This window comes from Choristoneura fumiferana, chromosome 12 (assembly GCF_025370935.1).
Source record: "Choristoneura fumiferana chromosome 12, NRCan_CFum_1, whole genome shotgun sequence".
NCBI lineage: Eukaryota > Metazoa > Arthropoda > Insecta > Lepidoptera > Tortricidae > Choristoneura > Choristoneura fumiferana.
The window spans coordinates 13,220,669-13,247,518 of NC_133483.1; the positions used below are offsets into that span (position 1 = coordinate 13,220,669).

Below are 26,850 nucleotides of genomic sequence, written 5' to 3' on the forward strand. Positions count from 1 at the left end.
GATCCAGCATAAACACGAACTTTACGTGCGAAAAAAATATTAGAGTAATATTCAGCACATATTAATATTAAACCCTTTCAATAGATAGTAGGTTAGTGGGTAAATTATGAATAAATAACATTATTATTTCCTAATTGCATTTCACCATAAAGCAATATGGGTGACGTCACACGACATTGGCATTGCATTGCTTTCGGTTGTTGTGGTTAATTATCGTAATAGGCGCTGGCCAAGCATAGAGTTAATGGGTTTTTAAGTAGAATATGTGTTCCTAAAACCTCCAATTGTTCCGTTCCCTTGTTAACTCAAGGCCGAAATGTGGTGGGTTAAGATATTAAATCAACAGTAAAAGAAAATAACTGCTTAAAAACTTAAAGTGTGTTTATAGCAAACGTAACTTTTTGGGCTCTTATTAAACTTGTAGTTTTCTGTAGCATTCAAGACTTAACAAAATACCAATGTGAACTTTATTAGGTCAATGGAAAAGTACGTTTTGTTACAATAGTATTGTGGATACAAATGTATAAAAGGTCATACTGACGCATAAAGTAGGTACCTACATAGTATTTTTTTGTAGACATGAAAACATTCGTGTTTTGTCTGAGAAAGGAATGCTGGCAAACTAATTTGTATTTTACTCGTAATACAATAACGAAACGGAGAACGACTTCGTAGTAAACTTAGTTCATAACGATTCCCATACTTTAGTTTAGGAGCATTTAATGTCACATTCCATCATGACAGTGACATGACATTTGAAAACATTTCGATCATAATTATCTAGTAGTGGTAACTATCTACATATTTGTACTTAAGTTACTTATGAATTGTAATTTAAAACAAAAGAGGAAATCAATTATCCTTTCCACGGTGAACTCTAAGCTCGATTCTGATGTTCGTTCCATTAGTGGAGCGAATGTTCATGTTCATGTTATTATAAACATTTGAAAGCCATAGTCTTATCACCTTGAATAAACGAGATTCAGCTTTGCTCAGTGGTTCTGTGTTCCGCATTTCCAAAGTAAACAATGATGCGTAAGTAATACTACTAGTTTCGGTAGTGCCTTGTATGAGAAACCAGTAGTGCAACAGAGATTGCCGTTAATACAATTGAAAGTTACCTATAAAGAGATAACACAATAACAGACACAGTGAACAAAATTGTAAAACATTGAAAACCAACCCGCTTGCTGATATTTTTTAAATACAGGAGAATGTTAAAGAATAAAAGTTTCGCGTTTCTCACCGGTGATAAATAACCTATTTAATTATTTATTGAATTAGACACACAAAACATTGTACTGGCCGTGTGAACCACACTGACATTTAGACGCATCGCGACCGTCTTCTGACTTGAAGTAAAGACAAGCATTAGGTAAGCGAATATGCTACTGTCATAATTTACTTCATTCATAATTTCTTTTATTTATTTGTCATAGCTGGAAGAAGGATGTTTTTTTAACAAATTCAACATTGTTTGAAATCCTGAGAAAGAATAAAATATTGATGTGATATACGAAAAACCACCGATTGAAAAGGAAACACGGATTGGATCAAAACATGTCGGTCATTTCTCGACTATTTATACGCGAGTGACCTCAACAGAAACTAACTGCTAATGCAGTACCTATAGAGCAGAGACGTATCGAAATTGCCTGGACTAGAATACCTACATGCAAAGAAAAACGTAGCCTCGTGGCCCTTATTGGCGAATAACTATTTTCTTTATTAAAGTAGGTAAGCAAATAAAAAGAATTAAGGAGCCTGTATAAGTGTACACACATGAATGACCGCCACTGCGCCACTTTTCTATAATGCAAACACAGATTTGTAGATTTGACACGTTGTGCAAAGACGAGTGTTGCAAAGTGTAAATACTACAGTCACTAAATCAGTGGTTTGTGTGATTATTCCAACGTGTTGGTTGGACGGCACTTGAAGAGAAATGTGATTTTAGATTGTGCTTAAATATTGCGAGAAAGGAAAAAATATCAAAAATTCCGGTCTCAGGCCGCTGATTACCATCGTATAGGTTTTTCAAACATTTAAGCTAAGTAAGTTTTTATGTACTTAATAAATGATTTAATTGTGTTAGGTAAATATTTCTTTATTCTAGATGAAGTTGTAAAATTAAAAATGCGAATTAATATTTTATATCCTGCGTTTTATGGGCCATAATAATTAATTTATCAGTTAACTCGTTGTGGGAAATAAATAATGGTGATTAACGTACCTTTATTAGTATTTCTTAAAAGATATGAAATGCAATTTCGACATATTGCTTTAATGCAAGCAGGTAGCTGCTGAAGTAACAGGTTAATTGCGCGTGAGGTCAAGTTGAAAAATAAAAATAAATATAAAATGTACCCTACATACCTACGTTGTATTTTACAGGTCGCTTCAATTGGATGATATTTTAGTAGAGCATTATTTAGAATACTTAAATTTTCCTTGTATACTAAGCGGGACCTTATTTTTGGCGAATCGAAGGTACAAAATAAATACAAATTCTGCCGTCACGTTGAAATGTATCGCTAATTTTTTTTGTAACTATGCTTAGACATTGACAGTACTTTTTTTGTCTCTCAAAGGTGTGTTTTCTTTAAAATTTAACTCAATTTAACGCTCATGCCTTGAAGTTAGTTGCCAGATGACTTCCTATTAGGGCAGGTACGTGACAGCGGCATTGCGTTCGGAAATCAACGTTAATTCAGGTTCCATAAAAACGTCAATTATTGACCATACGAGCGTATCGCAAGTGTTATTCAACTTAATGCAATCGACTTGTATCCAACTGTATCGTGACAGAAGGCTTCCGCCAGTTAAAAAAGGAAAAATATAGTGACAAACAGAATTAAAAACGTCGTGACTAGAACTAGTGAAATCTCCGTCGGACACGGCTAAACCAATTGGACCTGTTTTAATCCACCACGCAACTAGAGAGCTATGCTGTTCAATGTATTTTACTACACATGTTTCAAATAAGTAGGCATATCATAATATGGTCCAAGTAACGTTATAATTTAATCGGCCTTGTCAAGGTCTCGCGCACTGGTTCATGTGTCTGCTGCATAATGCAGAATATTTGATATTCAGTCACGTCTATCTATTTTCCTTGACAAAATTGTGTAACTTTATTTCCCTTGGTCAGACATCCATTAAATCAGGAAGAGATCCCTTTTCTAATACCTATATTAGTATAAGCCTGGCAGAATACGGGTTGTAAGTAATTTTAGGTCAAATGTTTATCTTTGCTACTGAAGAGACTTGGTATTAATAAAGAGGATTAGTGTTTTAAAGAACAATAACTGTGACGTGTCTTGCGAACGGCTGGTACGACGAGTTCGTTTACGGAATGTGGCGTTTTGAAAGTGGCACGTGCAAGGTCAAAGGTGCAACTAGCTTAGCTGTGTCACGGCGCATATCCGCGTCTAATGCATTTACTGGTTGAACAATTTAATTTGACAGCTCTAAACTATGTCTCTTTTTACAAAGAGACATAGACTTACGTGAACAGCGTTAGCGTTAGCTTTGACGTTTTATTTAACCAAGAAAAGTTATCTTGTCTTGTGATCACTAAGACGCGGCGAAGATTATTTTTTTGTTTTTCCCTCTATTTATATTTAGTTTTTTATGGGAGGTATAGCACGTTACGAAATTTATTTACTTATTTTTTTTAATTGAGATCACCACATTTCAATTGAGATAGCTTAACGTTTATCTCTTTTATTGATCATGTAGCTCTTATTTTAACGGCGGTGTTGCCGTGAGCAAATTTTTAAGTTTATCTAGTCGGCCATCTATGAATGTGGACAATGTGTATCGTGGTCGGCAAATGTCACTGGCAGTTGTAATGGTGTGGCTAATGTAGAAAGTTAAGATCGGACGAGTGAGATCGTGACCGCCCTGATGACTGCAACTTGTCACCTGGACATTCGCACAATTAACCTCATACGCAACTGCGATGCAATGATCTGGTCGTGATGTCGCTTATTGGCGGTTTAAACAAATGCTGTGCATCTATGAACGTTATATTCAGTATGTGGTATAGTCATGGTTATCATCTGAGAAGACAGACGAGATCCCTATATCCTTACTAATATTATAAATGCGAAAGTAACTCTGTCTGTCTGGCGGGTGACCTCTTCCGATGAACCGATTTAGTTTAAACTTGGTATGGAAGTGGTTTCAGAACCTGGGAAGGACATAGGATGGTTTTTATTCCAAATAATTGCACAGGCTCAGAGTCAGAGTTGGGGTAGAAAAGTCCTCGAGTGGCGACCACGAACCGGAGACGAAGCGTTGGCAGGCCTCCCACCAGATGGACTGACGACATCGTGAGAGTTGCGGGAACCCGGTGGATGCAAGTGGCGAGTTGTCGTTCATTGTGGCGTTTTAGGGGGAGGCCTTTGTTCAGCAATGGACGTCTTCCGGCTGATGATGATGGTGATGATGAATTGCACAGGGCCCGCTTGATAGCCAAAAATGAAATGTTGGCAGACAAAGTCATAAAAGATATTAATAATGTTTTAACCTGCAAACCTTTAATTTGCATACTAATGTGTCGGCTGAATACTGTCACCAATTTTGTCCTAATATCATCTTCTTGTACGTGCTCTAAGCAAATACATTTGTTTCTTTCTTTCTTTCCCGTACATACCTATTGCAACAATAATCTTGTAAAACTAAAAATAAACCAAGTACGTGTTTCATCTCTATCGTAAATTGTAAAGTTTTTAAAATGTTAGCCCGTAATCTGAGCAAGTTCAACTTTTAAGACATAAATCAAATAACATTACAAAGGATTGCAGATTCAGCGATGCACAATGATCTGTATCTAACTAAACCATTAAGCAGTCTTAAAGTTATGTTAAATCGTAGTGTTTCATTGTTATCGTCAAAACTGAGCAAACCTTTATTAATAAAAATTTAGAACGCAAAATGTACGTTTTGTCTGTGTCCAGAGCAAAAGCAAAGTGTCAAAGTGACAGATAAAGACCAATAAATTTAAACTTTACAAACGTTTACAAATGTGAAGATTGAATAAAATTCAGATTAAAGAATAAAAACACAAATTTTGTATTCAACGCGTGTCATACAATTAATACACATCTTGCTATAAATACTAGAAATTAGCCTGTTGCCTGCGACTCCGTCTGTGTAGAATTCGTTTATCGCTATCGTATGCAATTCTCCGGGATAAAAACTATTCTTTGTCCTTCCCCGGGACTCAAACTATATATAATACCGAATTTCATCTAAATCGGTTCAGCGGTTTAGACGGGATGAGGTAACAAACAAACAAACAGACTTACAAACTTTCGCATTTACAATATTAGTGGTGTTACTTTTAGAAAAGTTTAGTGTAATCATTTGTACAAATCCATTGAAGTATTAAATTATAAATCGTAATCTTTAGACATTCAGTCACCTAGTTCAGATTATTTTGGTCAGACTCGATTCGTAACTTTTATGGAATACGCAATGCACGCTAACAAGTAAAAAAATAGAAAACCGAGTGTCAGGTACATTATGTTTACCGCGACGCCGTTTGCAAATAAAGCGAAACTTTTTATTGACTGTCACTGATAAACTAAAACAGACCTCAAGGAGACGACATTGCTTTTGAATTGCATTGTATGGTGCAGCAAGATTACCGCGGCGTCACCGTTCGAGTATTTACATGGGAGGGGTCATTGAACCGCTCCATATGTCTGCTGTCGTGAGAGGTTCTGATTGCTTATCATTAGTTATTAATACGGTAATAAGTAATGCGACCCTGCTATATTGGTAAATTAATTATGTAATAAATATACTTCACTCCTATTTATAAATACCGGCTTGATAAGCTAGGCCGCAGAAATTTTCCACCTAATAGAAGTATGGAACAGTAAAAGATTAAATCATCATTATATCAGCTTCGGTTGGAGGCGGCCTGCGTCCACTGTGAACCCGCAGCTTTATAACAGGTCATCCGCGTCCATCTCGTTCAAACAGCAAGTTAGGGCAAGTTAGGGCATAGTTGAATACAACGGCAGAGTGAATAGGCTGTTGCTGTTACTAAATTAGTGAGATACATCTTAGGCATCATCTGCACTTACTATTAAGAGAGATACAGGTCAAAAAAGTTAAAGTCCATGATCATTAAGGCTGGCGCATTTCTCGCCCAACATATTAGCATTACAATCTAGCGCGGAAATCTAGTGCTTTCCCAGAGATAAGACCAAGTTAGATAGATTAGTCATCCCCGAAAACCCCTACATACCAAATTTCATCGAAATCATTGGAGCTGTTTCCGATATTCTGATTATATATACAAGAATTGCTCGTTTAATGACCATTAAAAAGTATTAGATGAAGATTGAGTCAGAAACAAAACTTAAGTCGCTATGTGCATTTTAGATCTTGTCGAAATATTCCACAACCCTAAATACCGTCCAATAAACCTCAGGCGGCCAAGCTTCCTCTGCAGTTGAAAGAAAAGCTATTAATATCATAGAATTACCAACAATAGCCACGGGTAATCTCTTGAAAAATAGGTTACTGGCCAGCGGCTGCTTATTGTTGCTCTTTGTAATTCTATTGCAAGCTTCAAAGATTACGAGAGATCGATAATTTGTAGGTACGTGAATTTGTAGTTTGCTGAAATGGTTATTAAACTATGATGATAAATGTTTCTAAAATAATCGTCTTACGGAAGTTTTTTTGACTGCCGGTACAGTATTTAGTAGTCATCGTACAGTCGAACGAACTATTTCATATGCCAGGGCGCAACCTTACTAATCAATTTCACTATGATTTTCCTTGACAAAAGTATGGGATGTCAACATTACATTGGTAGCACAAAATGTTCCACGGGCCTACGCTAGCAGCAGGGCTACTACGAAACTCGAAACTCGAAGTTCGTGTCGTGCGGTCCCTCTGACACTTATACTATTTAATACGAGAGCGAGAGGGACGGTACGTTACGAACTTCGAGTTTTGAGTTTCGTAGTAGCCTTGCAGGCGTGAGTGCACGGAGCAGTTAAATCCGTCGCACGCGACGTGTGCAGTTAGCGCTGCTCATACTATTTTCCAATAGACGTCCACACGCTCCGTACAAACCGCGTCAGCTCGCGTAAACCCTACTTGATTCAGTTTGTTCGACTGTTCTATATATTTGTCATTATTATTATTATTATTGTTAGCCTATTCTGTCCCGCTGCTAAATACCTTGTACTCGTTGTCTGTATTATTCAATAAAGAATCATTGTATTGTACAGGATAACGTTTAATTTACTCATCTCTACATTTTTTCAGATTTGTTTATAGAAGTACCTACCCATGGCTGTGACTGTAATTAACCTACTTTGCTAGTTGGAAACTTAATAAAGACCTGTAATAAATTAAATAGGAACCATTGACGTAGTTTACAGAAGGTTTCGAAAAACTGTAAACTTTATTGCTAAAGTGATTAATACCCAAGTTACTTAACGTAAGAATACAAGCTTGGCACTTATCCGATTGGCCACAATTGAGGTTAGTGGTGCCTAGTACACAAGGCAGGTAAAGGAAAGTAGTACTTCATTATAATGTCTTTGTACTCAGACATTACTTTAAAAGGTTTTTTATTGATATCGCCAATATTCATTTCTCGTTTTACTGTGTACTTATGTATTGTAGGAACACTTAAACTTTCTGCATAAATATACTTAACCTAAACATCCTAGACATTGATTTGCGTAACATTTTCTAAGAAAACCAACATCGTTCGCCGCAAAGACCACAAGTCAGTTCTTTATTACTGGCAATATGGATCGTCGACCTTCGTTGATTTAGTTAGAAAACACTACCTTGCCCTGGCGCCGCAGTTTCAACTGTTCATCCCTTTCACTCGGTTAGTGTATTATAAATATGTACAATTTAAAAGAGTCGGATACCCGGATACCGTCACGCGTCCTAGAGACTACATTAGTCCCTAACTTTTTTTTTGCGGGAAATGTCCTAGATACTACTGGTAGACTACTGGTAGTCTCTAGGACATTTCCCGCACAAAAAGTTTGGGACTTATGTAGAGTCTTGGACTCGTGACGGGTTAAACAATCTAGTCAAGCTCGATACATCCAATTTTTTCTTAATTTCTGCTCAATCCATTGGTCTTTTTGAAGAGTTCTTGACATGAGAACAACGATTGTTAACTTTTTACTGAAACTTAGTTAAAAGCAACTCTGTTATGAAATTTTGTCTGAGGTAGAAAAAGCACTGCATTTTGGTAGAGTTGTTCTGCAGCAAGTGTTTCGTTACTGTGAAAATAGGCCCGCTCGGCGGAAATAAGTACCTATCATCAGCGAAGCAGTAGCAGCAGTAGCAGTATGTGCGAAGTGATTGGCAACTGGCAAGAGTGGCAGCATAGTAAATATTTTTATGATGGAGTGCCAGTGTTTAATTTCCAAGTTTATCTCCTTCCTTTTTCTCATTTTATTTACAGACCCCTAAATATGCCTTCGAACTCTTGGATATTGCAAATGTCCACTCAAGTGCAGATTAGGTTGTTCTGACTGCTTACAAATATTTGAGCAGGTTCATAAATTGAACAAATTAGAAAATCAGAATATTTAGGTTGATTTAGAAACAAAAACTTATGGTGCCTTTGGGTATTTAACGGGTAGTTGTAAATAGGTCGCGAGGCGCACGTACGGCCACGTAACGCTGCACCGTTGCCTCAGCGCTTGCGTCAGCCCGTATGCGCCCGCGCATCGTTTCGCACGGAAGACTGACCCGGTGACCTTCACCAGCGCGAAATAGTTCAGGTGTCTTCATATCCTAGCGCATGCAGTAAGGCTTTTCTTTTTCAGAAATTTAATCTGCGGGAATCTGCAGTTGTATAATTTATAGTCGTTTACAAACTAACTGAATGTAAAATTAAATTTAACGTTTTCTACAGTTCAATGGTGTTAATACCAAAATATGTTTTAGTTAAGAGTTAATTATTTTATTTAGGTGTAGGTAAAGATTTCATGACTTACCATTAGTCCTAACAATATATCGTGGATTAACTTTTCAATGTAGGCCAATAGACACATATTTCTGAGTCTTTCGTTCAGCCGTGGCATTTGCTGCAAATGTCATGAAGATGACGGACCGGTATGTTGCATTCTTCGTTATACTACCATGGTGGTCAAGGTTGAATAACTAATAATTAAGATAAGAAAGTTCAGATTCTATACAGCGTTCTATAAGTGGGGCCCTGGAGGGAAACTACCTCAAATCCTTAGGTTGGCTCATTTTACTTAAAGGACATTCCTTTATTTTTAAAAAGAAAAAAAAAACTGCATTGAAAGATTTTATAAAACTCGTTTACCTCGCCCGGGTCTCAAACCAACTAAAATTAAAAAAAAAATCAAACACTCGCTATTTTATTATATTAATCGATAGGATGATTATTCTGGATAAAATTTATCTAAGAAACATTTGAATACGTAAAAATATACATTCTTAAATATGTGTCTATGATTATTTTCCCACGACAATAGTAAGCTTTCTATTTTAATTATGTCAAGTTTATAGAACCAATAGATTAATACATCGAAGTGATGAATGATTTTGTATAATGGAGCCAGAGCTTCTATTACCCCGCCTAATAGAAGCGGCAAACAAAAAATGCGCTTCATTGGTGTCCAATATCCAATGTGGTAAATGATTTCACGTGTAGTAGAGAACGTACCATTATATTGATCGAAGGCCGGAATGAGTCAAAGTCATCGAATAAACCCAAATGCCAGATGCCGGATAGAGAAGCGTCGGCTGCATGCTAAACAGCTGACGAAACAACTGATTTACGAACTGCTTATTTATTACGGAAAACCTGCAAAATGGACTAACTGTTCTACATGGTACCGATGAGTACGAGGATAATTTATAAATGAAAAAACAAAGAATTGAACAATGCGAGGAATGCGGTCGAATCGTATGCGTATTACTTAACCAAATGTTTTCTGTCCCTAAGCAGCACCCATAGTTTTGAATCATATTAGTCGACAGGTAATATTTTAAAGGTGAAAAAGCGGTATCAAGATGGTAAATGAGGAAGGCACAATTGCCAACTTATTACTGGCTGCGTAGGTATTTTGTTTATATTGATTTCGCTCTTGATTTTTGTGCCTACAGTAAATACAGGTGTACCAAAGCAGCGGATATTAGTACGTTCGTCCAAGTTCCGGTATCTTAGATCCTTCTTTACTCGTAGTGCTCGTAGTACGGTCACGTTTCACTAGATGCCATTACTCCACTGTTAGCAAACTTGTTGTCACGTACAACGACGGCGTAAGTCGTAAAAAAGTTATTTTCCACGATTATGACTTAGGAATTCCTTTATTCGATTAATCGATTTGATCACTCTTGAAATCAATAATCAAGGTCATCGGGCGTACTTGGGGTTATTTTGAAAGAATATTTTTAAGGCTTTCTGCGTCTGGGGTCGTTGGAAAGTGCTTGTTGAAGCGGCGCGTAAGCATGTTAGTTGCGCCACCGCCCGAAGGTCGTGCTCGCGTTTAATCGATTTTAATCAGAATTTTAGTGGCTAATAATTGATCGAGTTTTTATTTTCACGAAAAACTATCCATTATTTGTAAATGGTTTAAAAGAGTATGCCACATTCTAAGTCTCTAACTACACTTATAAGAGGGTGTTGTGGTCGTCAGTTGGGGATTGAATTTTCATGACGGTTTTCTTTGGTTTTCCTACTAGGTACACTGGTAGTTCTGAAATCCAGAGTTTTTAGCTGGTAATTGAGACCTCTATGCTGCCCACTCTTACATCACTTCATTGAGGCGTTTTTTACGACACTCACGTGTACGTGTTTGTACATGTCACCTTAGGTCTAATGTAAATACAGCCCTGTTTAAAGGCATAGCAATATTAGCAATATGTATTTGTATTGAAATATATTGCACTTATCCAAATTTAACTAAAACATGAATAGGTTATAACAAATTAATAAAATTCATGCACATCAGGTACCTAATTAGAAATATTAATAACAGTTAAATGATAAAACAAGATGTCAGTAAAAAAATAAATAATGTAAAGTTAAAACAGATTGAGCAGTATAATTTTATTATTTGAATTTTATTAAAAAATATATCTATGAATTTGATTCATCCGAACAAAAATATATAATTGATGAAATTGAAGTAAAAAGTTTTAATCAGAAAAAAAGGCTACAAGCATGTCGGTTGAAAATTAAAAGACAATAATAACATTACTAAAATAACTATTAAGACAATAATTCTAGTGGGGCGGTGGTAGGTATATAGGTATTATGTATAGTATGCATGCGTGTGAGTTTCATTTAAGGGTTGTGTCAGACACTCTTCAATGGAATAGTAAGATTTTTTAATCAAAAGTGATTTAAGCCTATTACGATAAATATGATTTTTTTTCTTCTTTTATAATGATTCCGGTATTTTATTGTATATTTTTATGGACCTAGTACGGGCCACGTTTATAAATATTTAATTTAGGCTCTGGGAGTTCCAATTTATTTTTGCGTCGCTCACACAAACCGGAAAAACTTTAAGTGTTTTTTTACAAACAAACCCACTTCTAGTATGTATAAGCAAGGTTAGGTGAGTACGCCACGGCTTGTTCAAAGAAATGTGTCCGTCGTGCTCTAAAACTGGGAACCCCACAGCAATGACCCTTAGTTTCGCTAGTAATTATACACTGATGAACAAAAATAACGGGGTCACTTCGTCTTCGTACTAGTATCGGACTGAACCAAAATGTCGATCCAAAACTGAAATCGAAGCCAAATCTTCGGCTCTGGATTCAGTTTTGGCCGAAAGCAAACCGAAGCTTATTTTAATAATTAAGATTGGTTTTTTGGCATCTTTTTGTATTTTTTTTTCAATTCAAATTTTTCTGTTTTTTTTTTGGCGTCTGTATCGCTGTCCAGCGGTGGTATGTAGCGGTATAGCACGCGGCACGGAATGCCGAGGACCTGGGTTTGATTCCCAGCGCTGGTCTTATTTTTCTGGTTTTTGTGTGCATCTATATTTCAGTTTGTATTATTTTAATTTAATATCCAAATAGACAGTTATAATTCATCAAAGCAAATAGACAATTAAATTGTAATAGGTTACCTACATACATGTTTATCTAGATCATCATTATCATCATCGTCGGAGTTATCCAAATGTTATCACGGTTCATCATCATCATCATGTCAGCCGAAAGACGTCCACTGCTGGACATAGGCCTCCCCCAAGGCTCTCCACTCAGACCGGTCTTGTGCTTTCCGCATCCACCGCGATCCCGCGATCTTAACCAAGTCGTCGCTCCATCTTGTTGGAGGCCTACCGACAGCTCGGTATCGGTTATCACGGTTATAGCTACCCAAATTACGTGCGATAAGGTACAAATACAAACCGAATTTGCAGTCAACTATTGGAAGAATAAGAAACAGTAGCCGAAACCAGAACTTAATCATCGCTCGCTCACAATTTTGTTCTAGGTAAATAATGCTTAAAGATCGAGTAACACCAACAGATTTTCATAAAGTAACATAAGACCTACAATATCGATTGAAAAATGTGAATATTTATTCTGAGCGTGGAGAAGCTTCTTGCAAATGCAATGCAAACGTAAAGGAATGTTGGATTGTGCTTAAAATCTAAATGCTATGCGCCGTGACTTTAGATTGCTTATGCTCACAAACGCCATTTAATACCTTATTCTTAGAGCCATAACGGATCTTTAAAGTTTGTTGCAAAATGTAGGTACCTCAGAGTTTTAATAAATGTAAATTATACGGTGATATCTTTCCGCTCGTATGTGAAGTGTAAAAATAAACAAAGAAGTTAAAAGTAATCGTTTTTAGATAAATCAGCAGAGTTATTACTGCACAATTAAGTTATTAAGTTGAAAACAATTGGCACGACTTAATAATTTAATTTTAATGCAATAATTGTTTACAATTTAGTGCTAACTAGGTGTTTTGCATAACGTGGCATTGCTTATTTTATTGCCGGGCTTAATTCCGGGATATAAAATAATTTTGATACCTTCGATTGCAGCGTTAAACGTCCGTATCCGATATACTTAATATAATTTTTAATTTAAAATAATTACTATTACATTACTAGATTGCGTCCACGGCTTCAGCCCCATTGCAGTGCTCCCTATAAATAGGTACGAGGGCGGGATGATAAGTAACTAGCCTTATGAAAAAATACTAATGTTTTCGTGATAAATCTGATTTTATTTTTCGACATAGTCTCCGTGTAGTTCTATGCATTTATTCCATCTTCGTTCTAAAGCTTTAATGCCCTACTCTACAGCGGCTATAACTTCATCATTTGTGGCAAATTTCTGTCCACCCAAAAAAGTTTTCAGCTTAGGGAACAGATGGAAGTCTGATGGTGCTAGGTCAGGCGAATAAGGTGGGTGTGGCAGCAAATCAAACTTTAATTCGTTGATTTTTGCCATAGCTTTAACACACGTGTGAACTCGAGCGTTATCTTGATGGAAGATGATTTTTTTTTTCGCTAAACTTGGTCGTTTTTCCTGAATGCATTGATGCAGTTTATCTAAAAGATTAGCGTAATATTCTCCAGTAATTGTTTGACCTTTAGGAAGGTAATCTATCATCAAAATTCCACTAGCATCCCAAAAAACTGAAGCCATCACCTTCCCCGCTGATTTTACAGCCATAGCTTTTTTAGGAGCCGAACACCCAGATTCGGTCCATTGCTTTGATTGTATTTTTGATTCTGGTGTGTAATGGTGAACCCATGTTTCATCAGTTGTTACAAATCGACGCAAAAAATCAGCTTTATTACGCTCAAAACGGTTCAAACAATCTTTCGAGTTTTGCTCCCGAATCCTTTTTTGATCTTGCGTAAGCAATCGCGGCACCCAACGGGCGGATAACTTCTTCATATGCAATTCTTCACTTAGGATATGATGTACCCGTTTTTTCGAGATACCTATAGTGTCAGCTATTTCAGATAACTTCAATCGTCGATCGGCCAAAACCAAATCATGCACTTTGGTCACCATTTCTGGAGTCGTAACACTTTTAGGACGTCCGGGGCGGACTTCATCTTGGACACATGTACGGCCGCGTTTAAATTCGGCCACCCAGTTTTTTACCGCGGCCTAAGATAGAGCACATTCACCCAACACATTGTTTAACTCTTCATAAATTTCTGTCCCCTTCATCCTCTTCATAAACAGAAACTTAATTACCGCTCGTTGTTCAAATCTATCCATTTTGAAATCAATCGACAGAATATATTTTCAAATGACAACAAATCAAAAGATTAAATTGTCACACCACCCGATTCAAATTTAGAACGCAGATAGCCAGAGACACGCTTTTAAAAATAGTATAGTTTTTTTTTAATTTTTTTAATTTTAAATTGCAAAGGCCAGTTACTTATCATCCCGCCTACGTATAACTATTTAGATACAGTTGACTCTCGTTAATTCGAAACTCGAGGGGCTCTTAAAATATTACGAATTAGCAAGGTTTACGAATTATCAAATGGTTTAAACCGTATGAAGAGATGTTTTAGGGAACTCGTGACAACTTCGAAATATAGAGAGGTTCGAATTATCGCAGGTTTGATATAACGAGAGTCGACTATAACTATATGTTTGCTCGTTGAATCAGTCGGTGGGAGTTTTCTTTTTATGAAATAAAATTGAGACTGGACTTTCATCAGCATGACTCGATCAAATTTAAATTTAAACAAGACGGACATTGGTTATTGTTTCATAGAAATACAGATCAAATGACAAAAAATTTCATTCTTGAAGGAAGAAAGGAAGTTGATTTTGTTAATATACATATATGTACGGTATGAGATAGTGAGTGCAGCGTTCTTTAGTGTCTAACTACGAAATTCAGCACTGCACTGTTCGGAAAACAGTTTTGTCAAGAGTTTACAGTGACTTAAGAACACTGCTGTACTTACGTGAACTAGGTAAAACCGCCGAAGACGAATATATAGATTTCGTAAACCATGTGCAAAGTACGATGCGTGGATGCATTGGAAAACAGAATGGGGAAAGCCGAAAGCCTAATAAAATGTCTATTCGTGGTCCGTGAGCGAAATAAACGGCGGGTGTTTAGCTACGACACTTTCGATATCTTGCATCGGATCCTGCCTCACCAGCTTACGTGTAAGAAAAGAACCAACTAAGTACGAGTACTTGTACTAGTACTTATTATGTGTTACGAGTCGGGCTTGTTCGTGAACTATGAAAGCCCTAACGTCGACAAGACCACTTATTTTCAAGATATGCACACGAATCATAAGTTCAATGTTACTTTTAAATGTATTTCTGTCAAGTATTCGATACAGGCTATATCGACTGTATTATTTGATATTTAACTGTCGATTATTAACTAGCTATGAATTTGACACGCGTTAACTAACAATTACCATAAATAGAAGAGAGCGATTATGCACAGGGATGGGATTACTTATTAGTGTGCGGACAAAAGCTGGCTGTTTGGTACATATTTACAATAGTAATTATAAGTACCTAGGCCTTATTTGTACTATACAAGAAAATTCTATATACGAATCCAGATTATTTAGTTGATAAAGTTAACAATACCCTTTTAAAAGTTTTTTATAGAATTTTAATTGAGATTAATCTATGTACATTTCGTCGGGGATGAATATAATGCAAATTTGCTTATCTTGCTATGCTATGCTATGCTATGTTTATTAGGGTGGAGCTTCTATGTTTGGACAAAAAAGGTTGTTCAATCATTTTTGAATACCTCTAAAAACTTGCATATGGAAATTATTCTGAACAAATATTTTCATATTATTTTATTACCATATGTTTTAGCCCTCTACCTTATCTCGTAGATTTGATTTTTGTATGAAAATTTCATAATTTCGCATAAAAAATATGTTTAAATATGGTTTATTCTGAAAATTGATGGGACACAAACTTGAATCAAAAATTGTATCAATACATACAGTTTCGTGTAAAAAGTCACATAAACATACTTAAACGAAAATTGATAGTATTGGTAGTTTTGGAAGTCTATTTAATTTTATTTTTTGGTACATTTAGTGCGTTCCAAGGGCATTTTACTTAAACTCAGGTATATTTCGAATAACATGACAACATACTTTGAGGTAAAACACAATCAACTTTTTAGCACTATTCAGCCTTCAAAATAATAAAAAAAAATCGCTCTACCCTAATGTGTAGGTAACTTTTGCAAGGTAGGTATGGTTTTAACTTGATATCCATACTATAATATTATAAATGCGAAAGTAACTCTGTCTGTCTGTCTGTCTGTCTGTCTGTCTGTCTGTCTGTCTGTCTGTCTGTCTGTCTGTCTGTCTGTCTGTTACGCTTTCACGCCTAAACCGCTGAACCGATTTTGATGAAATTTGGTACAGAGATAGAATAGACCTTGGAAAGAACATAGGCTACCTTTTATCGCGAAAAAGAGGCTTTAAGGGGTTGAAATAGGGGATGAAAGTTTATATGGTGGAAGTTCGTCGCTGTCAAAGATAAAACTATGAAACTTGGCATTTAGGCACTTGATAAGAAATAAGTCTGTATTTGTTTGAGCTTTTTAGAAAATTCGACCTGTGAGGGGATGAAATAGGGGATGAAAGTTTATGTGGAAGGTCGTCATTATCGAAGATAAATCGATGAATTTTTATTAAACTTGCCATTTCGGCACATGAAAAGAGATAAATAGATATTTGTTCGCACGTTTTTTAAATTCTTCCTGTGAGGGGGTGAAATAGGGGATGAAACTTTATATGGAAGATCGTCATTGTCGAAGATAATTGGACGGTTCTTTATGTAACTTGGCATTTTTATGTAACTTGGCATTTGCCACGTGCTAAGAGATAAATACATATTCGTTCGCGCGTCTTTAAAAATTCTTCCTGTGAGGGGTGAAATAGGGGATGAAACTTTATATGGAAGATCGTCATTGTCGAAGATAAATCGATGGTTCTTTATGAAACTTGGCATTGGGCTACTTATAAAATAAATAGATTTTGTTCAAGCGTTTTTGAAAATTTTACCTGCGAGGGGATGTTAGCAGAGGGATGATGCAGTGTTAGCAGAGCCTTCTAAGCTCATAGGCGAAATGTACGCAATGTGGGGTCATTTTAGATGGCGTATTCACATAGACAGTAAGACATGAAAAATTATGATTTTCAAATTTGTCTTATTTATTGTGCAATAAGAGCTACCTTTACAAAATCCCAAGTTTCTAGGACAGCCGGAAGTACTTTTAACTTTTTCTGTTAAGTTTCGAACAGGTTATCGACTGTATTTTTGATTTTAACTGTAGATTTTGATAGATGATTGAACGGTTAACTTTAATAGATGGACGAGAGATAGCAAAGTATTCTTATTAGAGTTCCAAAATTTGCTTTTTGGTACGCTTTAAAAAATTTTCCGGCCTATTTTACTTGAAAATCTATATATGAAAGTTATTTAGGATAAAGTTCAGACCTTTCAGATCAGATTCAGATTCAGAGAATCAACACACAAATACAGACAAATTTCTTATCTTGTGCCTAAATGCCAAGTTTCATAGTTTCATAGTTTTATCTTTGACAGCGACGAACTTCCACCATATAAACTTTCATCCCCTATTTCAACCCTTTAGCCTCTTTTTCGCGATAAAAGGTAGCCCTCTTTCTCCCAAGGTCTATTCTATCTCTGTACCAAATTTCATCAAAATCGGTTCAGCGGTTTAGGCGTGAAAGCGTAACAGACAGACAGACAGACAGACAGAGTTATTTCGCATTTATAATATTAGTATGGAAGTATGGATTTATCGGAAATATGTGTAGCTATGCTTAGTAAATGTGGCTATCCGCAAAATATTTATGTTTTACCGAAGAACATCGGGTGGATGGATGGATGGAAGAACAAAAAAAAATACTTATATTTATAGCAATGTATTAAATTAAATAGGTTATTTTCGGTTAACCGTAGAAGTTACTATGTACTATTATTGGCAGAATAGCCTTATCCTAAATAAATTAAATATTTCTCAAAATTACTATTCCACGCGGACGAAGTCGCGGGCAAAAGCTAGTTTGTTATATTTCAACAAATTTGATCATTCAATGCTGCTAGTTACAAGTATTTACACGGCCCCAACGATTTGGTTGATGTTTAAAGTGTAATGCGTTAAGTTGAATAAAATTTTTAGATGAAAAATGCAAGACCAACAACAGGAAAATTAAACAGTAGTATCGATAAATGAATTCATAACAGACAGAATCGCAGGCAACAGCTAGTCAAATAGGACCTGCCATTGTTATTTGGGCGATACTCACCCAGTGCAAAAAAAAACTTTGCATAACATATTCTTAGTTTGTAGCAAACTAGTTATTTAAGTAATGTAATGTAATGTGTTTCGGAACCACATTTCGTTCGTATTCAAGCTGTTTTAAGAGCCTCTGATTATGATTAATGCGTAACATTAAGAGGCACTATCTGGAAAGGTTATCGTATCTTTGATGTGTTAATTGATATCGAACAGGATCACCTAGATCAATAAAGTACGAGAACGAGAAACGTGTTTAATGATCGTGTTGGTTAAAATCCATAAAATGGTTTTAGATGATAAGCTTATCAGAGATTTACTTAAGAGGACTGATTTTAAGGCACACATTAATAGAGTAACAGATATTGATATTACTGGATTTGAAGTTTGGCATTTCTGTAAATGCCGCACTGATATGCTATGTTGATGACTGTATACTCCCAAACCTGATATACTAGAGATAATAATTATGGTTGTTTAACTTGTTACTAGGTACGAAAAAGAATTAGATTAATCTGATATGGTGATGGGGGAGAGGCTATGTCCAACACTGGACGTTCTATGGCTGATATGATGATGATGAAACTGTTATGGATCCATTTGCATATGTATAGAACATACCTACTAGTTATACCTTAAGATAGGCTGGTTATCCCCATAAGGCGTACTTAACATAACTTTCAATAAATTGAAAGTTCTGCAGTGACACTAGCTATCTCTTATTTCGTTCATTATTGAACTGAAATTATAATAGACATTAGGATTCAAAATTTAATATTCGTATTCTTCTCTTCATACATACGCGTGTCTTCCCCGATCTGGAACGACACTGGGAGCTTAAGCTTGGTAGTCCGGCTCTCTAATGACCAGGCATGTGTGTGACATATATCTGCCATGTAGAGAAAATAAGATACGAGTACATTACTAATAATTAATTGATTCGGTAACTAAACCAAATACCACTAGTATTATGTCAACGGCTTTCCACGTTGCAGCTGAAATCGTGTTCATAACAAGCGTAATAAATAATCCAAATGTGAGGCTGTTTGCTTCATATTCCGGCAACTAGAACAGCCTACTCTCGGCAAGACAACACGTGTCCACAATAAGCATGAAACCAGTTCTAGTATCCGATTGCAAGTGGCTTAATCACTCGTTCACCGAGTAGCCGGGTGACCGCGCTGCCACCGGCGACCATACCACTTTCATCACCGACTGCCTATAAATATACATGGGGTAATACGATACAAACTGATAAATGTAAAAATAAAATATTCATCATTCCCTTTCGTCGCCTCAAGTAAGCTGTTAGTTGTCAGAAATTTCGAAATGCCATAAGGTTTGGCTTGCGTGCAGCAGTAATATTAGGTATGTCGAAAATAATAATTAGCAGAATTCGTTTTGCTCAATAAATGTTTGTCAACGGAATAATTTTGGGATTGGATATACGAAAACACACATTGACAGGTGTAAAAAAAGGTTTTCCAACTTTCTAAAACACTATGTATTGGGATCAGGCTAATCGTACAACTGTTTTAAGTATTTATACTAAATACTTACATTTAAGTTCAAATAACATCCAATATTACCGGGTAGTACAACACAATTTTTATTAATCGAGCGATAAGTTTACAAACTTTTCGTACTTAACAAATACGGCACGAAAAAAAAAACACAATTTACTTTGCTTCCATCAAGAAAAAAAACACGTTCTCTAAAGGACACAAGTTTTCGTCGTCGTATAAAATGTCTTGCACGATACGTAGCACCGCGCGGCGGCGGTTGGCAAAACTGACGCACGCTGCGATCAGGCGCCGCCAAGGTATTGTTAAAAGTTACTTTTACTTGCGAGACTTCTGGCTCTAGGCAGGTCGGCTACGAGACCTCCCGCCCGTAACGCCACCGCTTTACCGTTTCGCATGCATGTGAAAGAGAAAAACAGATTTCACGCACTTCCACTTCGGCTCACGCTGGTAAATTGTGTTTCTGCGGTATACCCTAGAATACCTATTTGTGCAAGATTAAGGAAAATTATTGCTATGCAAAGTATTGGTCGCGGTTGATTGACGTTTTAGGCAAGTATTGCCTTATTTCCTGGCGAGGTGGGAAGGAGTAGTGGGCACCGTCAATTTAAATAAGGTACTTTAGTTATTCTACATAATTATTATTTCTTCCTGTTTTGCTATTTATTTTTTATTACAATCCATTATGGCACAATCTAAGGCCTAAGGAAACATAATTGACATTGTGTATCTATTTGTAGCGATATAGTTATCATTAGCATATTTTTATTGGTTTATTTCTGGTGGGGTCGTAGTTCTAACCTAACCTAACCTAATCTATTATTTATGTTATTAAAATGGGTCCATATTAATTTGCATGAATTAACTGTCCTAATTGCAATTGGCGTAACATTATTGCGCATAATTATTAATTCGCATAACATAAATTCACTTAACTGAATTCGCATAGGTAATGTGCGCATAATGTGGATTGGTATAGGTAACGGTAAGTTGGCATAAATTTAATTAGCTTAACATTACTTTGCATATGTATAAAAGAGTATAAACATAAAATGATTATTTTAAAGAAATTGTAAATTTTATTTGCCTCACAATATATAAAGTGTTAGTAAGTGAAAGATAATCACTAACAGTAAAATGATCATTGTTTTAGTTACTCAATTCAATTAGATCTGAGAAGTGGACTACTATGTGAAAATATCTATTATTAGGCTATTATAAAAAATACCTAACATCGAAGGCCAAGACGGGAGCTACGAGTATGCTTCGCTTCGCTCCCGCCTTAGCCTTCTGAACCTAACCTAACCGAATCGGTTTTGCCCTGCACAAGCTAATTCACTCGCTTGATAAAATTATGCGTATTCATTTTATAATAGTTTAAGTTATAGTTAATAATGATATGCATATATCAATTAGGCGTATTTATTATTATGCTAAATAAGTGTTATGCTTCTTTATAATTATGCAAGTTCGCTTTTATGCACAATTATGTTATGCCAAATTTGTTATGCGAATTCATATTAGGATCTAAACCTAAACGGATTAGGAATAAGGGGCACCCTAATTAAATACAGAGTAAGTTTCGGGTCAATTATATAGGATAACCAAGTTTCGGCCTTAACAACAATACACCAAATAAGACTTGTGCAACATTACATTTGTCAAAAATCTGTCATCTGTTACAGTTACCTTAAGCGTTTCGGGCAATCGAAGTTATGCCAAATAAATTAAACCCATTCTACATTAATTACCTACTAAATAAGAATCCACCTAAAAGAGTAGATATTAAATACAACCACTATTTTCTATATACATAACTTGCACATTTATGTCCTAAATTGCTTGAATATGACACCTTACCTTTTTATGGAAGTCCATCCATCAGCATCCTAAGTTAAGAAATAGAAATTAATCATTTTTATTATGCGCAATACCTCCGGTAAGTATATAAGTGGCAATAAATAGAGTTTATTCGGTTTATACTTGGGGTAAAAAGTTAGTAGGGGCATAAAAAAATGACATGATTATTTGATAACCTTTTTCGTATTGAAATTGATCTGGAAAAGTCTCTAATCATTTGGGTCCTTGGACAAGAAAGCCAAGTGGTTAAAAATATTCAGTGTTAAGAGACGAAACTTTACAATTACATAGGCAGGTACTTCGGACCTGCCTTCGCTTACCTAAAGGCTAATGTGTCTTAAGGTTGGAATTTCTGTCGCAACCTCCATTCAAGGGTTTGCATCAGTCTCATTGTCTATCAATATGAAGTGATAGAGCAAGTCCGTAGTCGTGTACAGCGCGACCTCGTACGCATACTGCCTCGAATCAATAAGTGTCGATTAGGTTGTTATATAGATCGATTTATTTCACCTATCACTTATCATGGTTCAGGGATCAAATCGTGTCGGTGTTGGTTGCAGGTTGAATGTCAACGTGGCGTACTTAAGTTAATTAACCTGTCCTCTCCCAGAGGCACAAATTTGTGCCCAAATTCCTTTGATCCTGTTATCCTGGGAGATGACAGATTATCAAGCTGTAACTCGGGTGCTGTTATACAGTTCTGGAATTTAGTGGTGCTTTTAACGTGCTTAGTTGAAGCGTATTAATTTCTTTTACATAAGTTATATGGCAACCAAACATATAATCTGTTAACACGTTCTAATAAGGGGGAAAAAATGTTTTACGATTAAGAATATAAATCAAATTTTATATTAATAAAACTCCATTATTGAATTTTAGTAAACAAAGCGAATAACTAGAGAACGGCCGCACTTAAGTATTTGGTTAGTTATTTTTGTTGTGTTTGTGTGAATAAATACAATGTCACACAGGCGTAGCTGTCTTGCACTTGTGGTTGTGAAGTAGCAGGACAAAAGTTGTAATCTACTGATATGGACCTTTGCAAAATAACGCTTGAATCAGTAGTTTATTTAAGAGTAATAGAGACATCCGTAGTTAAAATACTTTTTGTCACGAAAAGAGAAACTGGTGGTGTGAAAACTATTACTAAATACATAACTGTCGGTATGCAGTTGACCTGGATAATTATTATGTACACTAGTAGTCTTAAAAGCGATTTCTAACAGTAAATACCGGTCAAATCCACTATCTTTGTTATGGTTTCCCGTACTCAATATCGTATTTAATATTTTCATGTGTTTTTCTGTAATTTTTTATTTTTTTTATTTTTTATTATTTGTGTTAATTTTGCTGTATATGTGTGTCTTCTGTGTAAGTGAATAAATGTCTTCTTTCTTTTTTTCTTTCTTTCTTTCTTTCTTACTCTGTTAAAAAAACGAGACCGTAGTCTCTTTGAATCATGAACTTATGAAAGGAAACAAAGTCGTGATTTTCATTACAGAATGTTAATTAGTTGATTGTAATCGCAGCATCTGCCGAAAACCTTGCTCAACAGCCATAATATAATTAGCGTTGGTTCAATTGTCAATGACAACAATATAAAAGATCCAATCACTTATTCTACGAGCGTTCACTGCCATATCACGCTCCGGGCCGTTAAGAAAGTCTAAGCATTAATCTATGTATTTGCTAAGCTGCATGCGTTAGTCTGCTAATTTATTACACGTATTAGTTTCAACGACTTTTGGTTATTGAAAATTATTAGGCAAAGTTACTTATTGATTGTTTTTGTTACACCTACTACTACATATTACTTGCATACTGTATACTAGTTGCTGTCCACGACTTTGTCGGCGATTTCGTTCATCACTATCAATTTTCCAGGATAAAAAGTACCCTAATGTTAGTCCAAGTTTTAACTATTTGTGTTCCGAATTACATTGGTTGCCTAAAAAATATCCAAACTTTCATTTATAATAAATAGGATAATTTCTCTACAGAAATTGGAAATGCTTTGTATTCAAGTATGCCGTTTTTAAAAGTCATGCATTCCTTTATAGGTAGTTTCTGTGACTTTAGATAATTCAATTGAATAGTTCTATAGCGTTATAGATGAAGGTCAAGAGGTGAGGTCTCCAAGGTTCCATCAGTGGGATAATTTAAAAAACATTAATAGATCACCGTTTGATGATTTAATAGAGTGGTCCATCATTGCCTTACTTATTGCAAAATAACGCCTAAAGCAAATTGATTGGATGATACCACCTTACGAATACTACTTAAGTTGTATCAAGGTTTATACCATTTTTAAAATCTCACGGCATATTTTTACAGACATTGTGTATATAGATAGAGTATTCGTTTTTTTTTATAACAACTGTAACGGAGTCTTCGCACCACAAATGTTAACATTTGTCAAACACCTCGGTGAAACTATCGCCGATCGTTGGGACAGATCCTTAAGTTTAGTAATGGGTTGGCTAAGATCACGCATTATTTCAATAATCCGTGCCACCAGCATGTGCATTCGTAGTACACGGCACCGATTAAGCCACTAGCCAAATTATTTGGCTTCGATGACGTTGCGGGTGCGGCTCTACGCAGTTGATTTTGTGATATTTACCCATGTTCTTTTATATGTTTTTTTTTTATAATTTTAGTATCTTAATAAACAATATCCAGCTTTAACGTTAGTAGTCCTGCTTATTAATAAACTTTGCTGAGTATTTGAATTGCTAACAATACGGACCATTACGTTTTTTAATTTACTTGAATTCTACTGTTAACTAATACATTAGCTATAATATAGTGACGACTATATTTATAAATACTATTTTACAACTAATAATTGTAGCGCATTAAGGCAACTGTGTCGTATGAGTGCGGGACGTGAACACACAACCCTCTTTCTTACTTATCTGAGAACCACAAAGCACTCATTGTACCACGCTATAATAATTTAATTATTTCAGTTAATACGGTCGTGATCTAAATTGCGAATTTTGGATTAGATGCACGTTATATTTGGAGTCAGACTTTTATTAATTCATCCCGCAAGGAACAATTGACTTTATTTAAGTGTTTACTGTTGCATTGTAGATATGTACATCTTCATCATCGGTTCTCTGCCGTTTGGGCAAAATATTTTTCGCAAATGTTTCATTTCCCAAGTATCAAATTTTTCCGAAACTACATTATTTTCGAAACTTTCATAAAACGAACCTAACCTAACCTACTCTATAAGTCTTACTAACATTATAAATGTGAAGGTTTGTGAGTAGTGAGTGAGTGAGTGAGTATGTTTGTTACTTCTTCACGTTGAAACGGCTGGACGGATTTGGATGAAATTTGTCAAAAAGTTGATACATAGATAAATAAAATTAATTTTTTTTTCTACTGCAACTACAATTAAATTAAAATAACTAAAACTAAAACTTTAATTAAAAAAGAGAGGTGGGCCTCTTGGCATGGTGCCCATCACGCAGGCAGCATTCCCGCGTTGAACTGCGATTGAGATTCTTTGCGCGAGAAAGCTGCCGGCGCGAGGGTTGCCTGTTGCCTCCCTTAACCTATTGCTGAGCTCCCTGTGTAGCTCCAGCGCACCCTTACCCCCAAGCAGCTAGAGTCTAGAAATACTTAATAATACCACCAAGAAATAAAAGCGCAATAAATAACGCAAATAGTTACTTCTTTTTTATAAGTGTGGTGAGCAAACGTGATTTTATTAGTGGCTATATACAATTAACCTAAATATTTTCATCGCCGTCTAATAAACTTAATAAAGGATTATGCTCAAACAATAAAGGCTTAATTGAATTGGGTGTGAGATTGCGGTACCTATTGTAATCTGAGTTGGACGAAATACGAGATTATCGATATATCGATACATTCAGAGGATATTGGATGTTGAACATCAAGGTCGTGAAGGTCTAACACCAACAATTGAGTTGCTTTATCTCAAGTGCGTTATGCGTCGGATTATGTAGTTTTTTTTTGTGAAATAGGTGCATCAAACAAGCGAATAAGGTCACCTGATAATAAGTGAATCCACCCATGAACTCTTGCAGACTGTTGTCGATATGTTATCAGCCTTAAGGGCTACTAAGATAAAACGTCACTGAGATATAATTTCACCGGCCGTAATCACTCCATGCTGAAACACAGCAGCACGCAAACACTGCTGCTTGGCGGCAGGATTCCGCAAGTGGGATAAAACTTAATTTATGCTTATGATTTGATGACACTATTTACTTTTAAGGTAATGGTACCGTTTTTAATGATTTTATTTGACATTTGACATTAGTGTTTTAGTTTTAGCTTAGCTTAGTTTATTATTATTAATATTTAAACTTTATTATTATTATTATACTGCGGTAAGTTTCAATTTGTAATGATGGAGCGGATTTTGCACATCTGTGCTACTCACAAACCCACCAAACACCAAATTGCCGGTTTTTTTTACGTAATATTATTGATGAAAAGTGTGACAAAAGTTGTACATATTGAGGAGTGTTGCATCCTGAAAATAACGTTACCACCACTGGAGCGTACAGAAGCGCATCCGATATCTATAGTAATACACGGTAATCAACGTCTACCTGTGACAAAATTTCAAACTTTTGCATGGGACATCGTTGTCGTATTTTGAAAAGTGGTTCCCAAACAAGTGTCACCCGAAATATGGGATTATCGATATTAATAATATCGATGGATAGGGAGCATATTGGAAGTGGAACGCCAAGGCGCCAAGGTCGCTAAGTCTCAAGTGCACTTTGCGTTGCGCGTTAAAAGTTGAATAAAAACTTGTTATAGGTACCTAAACCGCGAAAAGTTATATGTGAGGTGTTCCTGTTATGAACGGTGTTTCCTCAAAGCTATCGTATTGTTCTTGGTACGTTTGAAGAGTACTTTGCTTCGAAAACCATTTTACAGCAGTTCATTTCCATCTAGCTTCGCTAGTAGGATTTTAACCCACTTAGTCGGATTACCCGATTGACGAGTCGGAGTTTTGGCAGAAATCATTACTTACACGATGTTTTCTTCACCGTGAATGTCGTGGTAAATTTTGAATGTAATTTCACACAAAATTTCGAAAACTCAGATAATATATGCGAGTCCGGGTTTGAACCCACAATCCTATGATTGAGA

At 35.9% G+C, this 26,850-nt stretch overlaps 1 protein-coding gene across 1 annotated transcript in view; it reads right to left on the reverse strand.

Moving 5' to 3' along the window:
• LOC141433397 (uncharacterized) overlaps window positions 1–20,153 on the reverse strand; it is a 64,171-nt gene extending 44,018 nt beyond the window's left edge. Inside the window, exon 1 of the mRNA XM_074095417.1 lies at window positions 19,880–20,153. The gene's annotated coding sequence lies outside the window, so the exon portion shown is untranslated. The remainder of the gene's footprint in view (window positions 1–19,879) is intronic.
• Between the last annotated feature and the right edge of the window lie 6,697 nt (window positions 20,154–26,850).